Consider the following 6,635-nt stretch of genomic DNA (forward strand, 5'->3'; position numbering starts at 1 on the left):
AAACGCTAGCGAATTAACGCTAGCGTTCGGCGCTTCGGCGCTTAGTGAATTTGCCCCATATAGTGTTACCATCTCTAACATGCATAGCCTGTATAAATTAACGACATCTAATTCAATATGGGTCTCGGTGTAAATAACTAATTAGGAAATGCTTGGGGCCAATAATGTAGGAACCTCTCAAGAAATGTTATCACGCCACATAGCATCACGCTAACTTCAGACATAATATCAATATCATAATATCAATATCATGTTACCAAATGCAAGGAGTGCTTTCAGAATAGCTGGCTCACTCAAAAACATTGGTAAGACCCAAATGGCTGGTTTAACGGTAGGGCTGAAAGGACCATTTGCCCTGGCATCCACCATCACAAGTACAAGTAACATATTATATTCTGAAACAAACATGAACATTTTTCAGCAGATACAAAAGTGATTTCCCCCACGTGGCCCTCTTGCTAACAGCCATTCCCATCATCCTACTGATGTAGCTGGAGGGCCGCAGCTTGGATATCCCTGATGTACATTTGTGCCATATTCACAGTGACCCCTACACAATGTTGTGCACCATCAGTTTCCAATGTGGCTAAGCCTGTGCTACATTGTTCCTACCATTACTGGACATCCCACTGCAGCATTGTACTCTGTGCTGCACTTCCCTCTCCCAGGCTGCACATGTAGGCCAGGCCTCACCCAACCAGCACTGGGAGCAGCCAGCAAGCATCACTGATATGAGTAGGACTGATCTGGTAGCCCAGAGGAATGTCTCCTCCCTGCAGCAGCAACAGACAATACTCTCCCCTTCATTAGCATACAGCTGACACTTAGGGCTTTTCATAGTGACTGTCCCACTGAGCGGGCATGTGGCCCCAGGAGGCTGTCTGACCCAGGAAGCTGGCTCTATAGAACAATGGGGGCCCTACCCCCCCTACACTTTTTCTACCAGTTACATCCAAATGGCTTCTCTGGCAATGGCAAAGTTTTACACCAAGTACCGCAAAATGGATGGCTATGATAAAGAAAGGCCCCCTAACATCAAAAAAGTATCCGACATCCCCTCTTTCTGTGTAATTTGTGCATTAAAGGTCTTATAGAATAGCATTGCACATTATCCCTCACTCACCCTTATCCTGCTGCACAGGAAAGTAGAATTAAGCAGGAGAGCAGGGATGCTTGAACTTCCAAAACAGACACAAGGCTCCCCTTGTTCACTTGAACTGCACATGTTCACTACTACACATTGCATACACTGCTACTAATTGCATACACACTGCATTCACTGCTACACACTGCATACACTACTACTCACTGCATACACTAATAATCAGAACCCAGCATTGCAAGAGCAGGCACATTACAATTACAAACTTCATTAGAAAATCAACAAGTAGCCATTCAACTGTTGCATTGATCAGAAATTACCAACATGTTGGTATTTGACTACAAAACTATGCACCCCCTTATAGCCTCTGACTGCCATGGAACGCAGGGCATTTTATTTTCCACAACAGTTGGTGGGCCCCCATATTATAGCAATGCTTAACTACAACAAACTGAAGCAAGGATTGTCCCTCAAAATCTGTGCCCAGTATCTATTTATAGGAACTCCAAGTGGGGCATATATTTCATTTATCAAGTTATTTTTCATGCATATACTATTGCTATTCCTAGCATGGAATTAAACAAACAGTGATTAAGCAAAACAAGCACACACATATATATATATATATATATATATATATATATATATAATTCATATATTAATACAATAAAATCAGATGCACTTGGATGAGCTACTTTGTTCTGTAAGTTGAAAACAATTGTGCATTTGGAAATCTGTCGCACTGTTATATCCCCTACAGCTCCCCAACAGTGCTGAGTATAAGGTCAGAAATCAGAGTGCAAAAGCAGGTAAATAAATGGAATATTATCCAATAAATTCAGCAGACACTACCCTCCCCCCCCCCACCAAGCAGAGCATGCTGCAGGAAATGAGTGCATTGTGTGGGACCATGAGAGCCTGGGGATCAGCACACATCACAGTCTTGGGGGGATCAGGAAAGTGGGAGGACATTAGGGGTGACCCTTGTGCAAGGGACTTACCTGACCACAGGAAACGACTGGCTCACTATTCTCAGCTCACTACTAGAGCCACTCTTTGTTACCATTGCCTGAAAACTTGAAAATGAGGCAGGCATGAGCAGCAGAGCGTCGAGCTCATCCACCCGAGCACATCCGCGATCAGACCTAGCCAGGCAGAATCAAAACAATTGCCATGTTATCTCCTAGGCAGCCACTGAAGGGGGGTTTAGGAATTCTCAGCCATCGGCTGCTTCCCTTGCGTCAGGGGCTTCTAAACGGCAGACGTCCCAGTGCTATTGTTGCTCTGAACAATCCTCAGAAGTTTACCCGAGCATGCTGGGAATTGTAGTTTAGGGAAGCTGATCGCGGTGATTTGATAAATTGTGTCTTTCAGCAGGATAAAAATAAATAAGGGTGATTATCTAGATTATAAAGTGGCCAAGGAGGGCTGCTGGGTAATTTTGTTTGTTTTTGGTTTATTCACAGGCAAAACGTTAGACGGAGAGATTTGTTTTATAAAAAGCAGCAATGCAGGGGTCGTATATATGTGCAGATCATTGCTTCCTTGCTTATTGCCACCTGCCATTTTGATTACAGAGAGATGTCTCCAAAATAAAGATAGAAAATAAGATAATCATATCAAGTGTGGTTCATGGGACCGCACTGACCTAAATGGAGCTTTAATTGCTCCCAAAATTTCTATGGTTTCCTTTCCACCCAACTACAGCAATAGAGAAAGAAACAGCCACCGATTACTGGTTGAAAACATTACCGTTTCCTAGTGGGTTAGGGCAGAGACAAACGCTACTATTTCAGGAGATTAGTCGCCCAGTGACAAATCGATTCTTCATCGGGCGACTAAGGGCAGAGACGCTAATATTTCGGAAGATTAGTGGTAGATTAGTAGACTTTGGAAAGCCAAAGCGATCCGAGTCAATCTCTGCAATCTCTGTTTTGGAATGCTTGCATTGCATCTATGAAGCTCATGGATGGCTTCCGTACCTAAAATGAGAGCACAATTTGGTGGAGGAAGAGGCTCTACTTACTAGTGTGTAAAGATGAAGAAAGATCGCTAAACATCGAAAAGGCTAACGCTTGGGCCGTAATGGAGGCAGATGGACAATGGTGGGACTATATATCTGAATTGCAGACCTATGGATCTATTCACCTGTTGCTGAATACCAAAGGGAACACAAAATACAATCCCTAAAGCTGGCCATAGACGCAAAGATCCGATCGTACGAATCGAGGATTCGTACGATTTTCGGACCGCGTGTGGAGAGTCCTGACATTTTTCATCCTGCAGAGCTTGGTCGATCGGAACAGGTTAGAAAATTTCTGTCGGCTGCCGATAATATCTCTGCGTGTATTGCCGATCGTACGATTTTCAGATGGAGACTGTCACTAGCTTTGTCGGACATAACTTTCGTACGATTGCTGTCGGGCAGAACATCGGCTGATCTGTTCTTTAACTACTTTATTTGATCTGAATGGTAAGACTTTGATCTTAATGGTTAGTGGCAGGTCGGGAGATGGGAAAGTCCGATCGCACATTGATTCGTACGATCGGATCTTTGCGTCTGTGGCCAGCTTAAGGCAGCATGTATATAATTGGTTTCTTTGCAATCATTTCATGGCAAATATACTGTAATGGTCTTGATGTTAATTTGTTACCAACAGTTCCTGTAGCGTTGCATAAAACCCTAAAGGGTGATTCAGGGTTGTGACTTCCAAGTGGGGATTAGCTCTACATGACCTATAAAAGATTAAGAGAATCAATGAGCGGAATAACATTCTCTTGTCATGCCTGAGGCAGAGGATATTGCCTTGATTTATTTCAGTGATTCTCTATGGGACTAGTCTGCCTTGTGAAATAAGATGAGGTATGAGTGGGCACCTTGTCCTCTTCTACTTGATAATTACACATTTACTATGAAAGTAATAGATGGATTGGGCAAGAACTGTAGGTTGAGGCCACAAGTCTTTCCATTAATACCAGTGGTCAGTTGCCATGCTTAAATTATGATCAGATTCTTTGCATTACAGCTCGTGATCTCACCATAAAATGAATCTTTATAGAAAACGAGGATTAAAGAGTTAATATGTCATATTGTTTAGCAGACACAAAGATTGCATGCATGGCAGGAAAGGGGTTAAGCTATTCATACCCCTCCCTTATTGGTTTATCTGTTTGCAAGCAGAAGGCATCTGCAAAGTCATCCCCTATGGAACAACATTTGAGTGGTAAGTACACAAAACACAAAGTTGTTTTTCTGCTCAGAACTTCATCCTGCACTACTGTGATAGCAACCGTTTGGTGTGAAAGAAAAAAATATACACAGGGCCTTAGGGTTGCTCCATGTAAAAATTATATATATATTATATATATAAAATACACAAAAGCCATGAATATCCTGTAAATTATATCCTTAAGGGATCCTGTCATCGGAAAACATGTATTTTTCGAAAAGCATCAGTTAATAGTGCTACTCTAGCAGAATTCTGCACTGAAAATCCATTTCTCAAAAGAGCAAACAGATTTTTTTATATTCGATTTTGAAATCTGTCATGGGGCTAGACATTTTGTCAATTTCCCAGCTGCCCCCAGTCATGTAACTTGTGTCTGCACTTTAGGAGAGAAATGCTTTCTGGCAGGCTGCTGTTTTTCCTTCTCAATGTAACTGAATGTGTCATGGGTTTTTACTATTGAATGCTTTTCTTAAGTCTACCAGGCAGCTGTTATCTTGTGTTAGGGAGCTGCTATCTGGTTACCTTCCCATTGTTCTTTTGTTTGGCTGCTGGGGGGAAAAGGGAGGGGAGTTATATCACTCCAACTTGCAGTACAGCAGTAAAGAGTGATTGAAGTTTATCAGAGCACAAGTCACATGACTTGGGGCAGCTGGGAAATTGACAATATGTCTAGCCCCATGTCAGATTTCAAAATTGAATATAAAAAAATCAGTTTGCTCTTTTGAGAAATGGATTTCAGTGTAGAATTCTGCTGGACCAGTATTAACTGATTTATTTTGAAAAATTTTTTTTTTCCCATGACAGTATCCCTTTATAAACGGTGAGTACTGATGTCATCAGTTATAAACGGTGAGTTCTGATGTCATTTCTGTCACATGACTACATTTTGTAACAAAGTAAAATCAGCTGATATCTTCAGTAAACAACCTGAAAATGGAATGGGTGGGAAATGACTAACATTGAATTAACAAAGGTACTTTCCAGTAAAACATCTACTTCTTTGAGTCTGTAAATCAGGACTACCACATTTCAACAGAGTTACCTGGGAGGTATGCCACTCAAGCCAGTGCCTGCACAAATTGTAAGCCTTACGCATGTCTACATGATTCTTACCTGGGTAATCTGGTTTCTTTCTGCATTTATAAAACATTCGGGCAGGTTCATTAGCTTCTCGTAAAATGGGCCTTCGTTTTTGTGACTGTGGGGCAGCTACAGTTGTGCATGATTAAAGGAGAACTAAACCGTAAAAAAGAATATTGCTAAAAATGCCATATTTTATATTATGAATTTATTGCACCAGCCTAAATTGTCAGCTTCTCAATAGCGACAATGATCCAGGACTTCAAACTTGTCACAGGGGGTTACCATCTTGGAAAGTGTGTGCAACACCCAAACCATCAGTGGGCTCTGAGCAGCTGTTGAGAAGCTAAGCTTAGGGGTTGTTACAAATTATCCAGCAGAAAATGAGGTTTGTATGTAATATAAGCTGATGCTACAGGGATAATTATTCAATTCTGTTGCTAGTTGTGCTGGTTTCTGTGCTGCCATGTAGTAATTATCTGTATTAATTACTAATCAGCCTTATATTGTGACATTTATATTCTATGTGTTCTGTATATTGTGAGTGGGTCCCTAAGCTCAGTAAGTGACAGCAGCACAGAACATGTGCAGTGAATCAGCAGAGAAGAAGATGGGGAGCTACTGGGGCATCTTTGTAGACATAGAGCATTACTGCTAAAGGGCTGTGGTTGCCTTGGGCTGGTACAGAAGCTCAAAACATAACGTACAACATTTCTAGCTTCTTCTTTAGTTAAGCTTTAGTTCTCCTTTAAACATCCTCAGTGAAGTGCAGTGTCATAAGTACGTGCTATATAAAGAAAAGAAAACACCAATAGTTTAACCAGCATTTGTAAAGTATAATATGTACTTTGAAGCAGTTTATATTTAATCTTAACTTTTTCTTTAAAAAACAGACTTGGGATACATCTAAGTTTTGGGATAATTCTGTAGCTCTTCATTGCTGGTTGCCAGTTCAAATCTCATTGTTTTACATCTGCAGGAAGCAAGCAGTTCATTTCTGTCCCACGTGGTTGTATAACAGGTGGCATGTGGCTCTTCACAGCCCATACCCACATGTGTTCAGTTTGGCTACCAAACCTCACTGGACCCGCAGCAATATTAACCCTTTGGCTGTTTCCAGAACTCATTTTGCACAGTGGTTTATTCCCCAGCTGCAAGTCTGGTCATTATAGTTGTTTTTAGGGATATATATTTGAGCACTAACATAAATACTCATTTATAAT

The 6,635-nt window shown here is 41.3% G+C and overlaps 1 protein-coding gene across 2 annotated transcripts in view; it reads right to left on the reverse strand.

Annotated features, from left to right (window-relative positions):
- tfdp2.S (transcription factor Dp-2 S homeolog) overlaps positions 1 to 2,242 on the reverse strand; it is a 53,620-nt gene extending 51,378 nt beyond the window's left edge. Inside the window, 1 exon segment of one of the 2 annotated variants that reach the window (NM_001127783.1) lies at positions 2,104 to 2,242. The gene's annotated coding sequence lies outside the window, so the exon portion shown is untranslated. 2 annotated transcript variants of the gene reach the window in all.
- Between the last annotated feature and the right edge of the window lie 4,393 nt (positions 2,243 to 6,635).

Source organism: Xenopus laevis, chromosome 5S (genome assembly GCF_017654675.1).
Source record: "Xenopus laevis strain J_2021 chromosome 5S, Xenopus_laevis_v10.1, whole genome shotgun sequence".
Lineage (NCBI taxonomy): Eukaryota > Metazoa > Chordata > Amphibia > Anura > Pipidae > Xenopus > Xenopus laevis.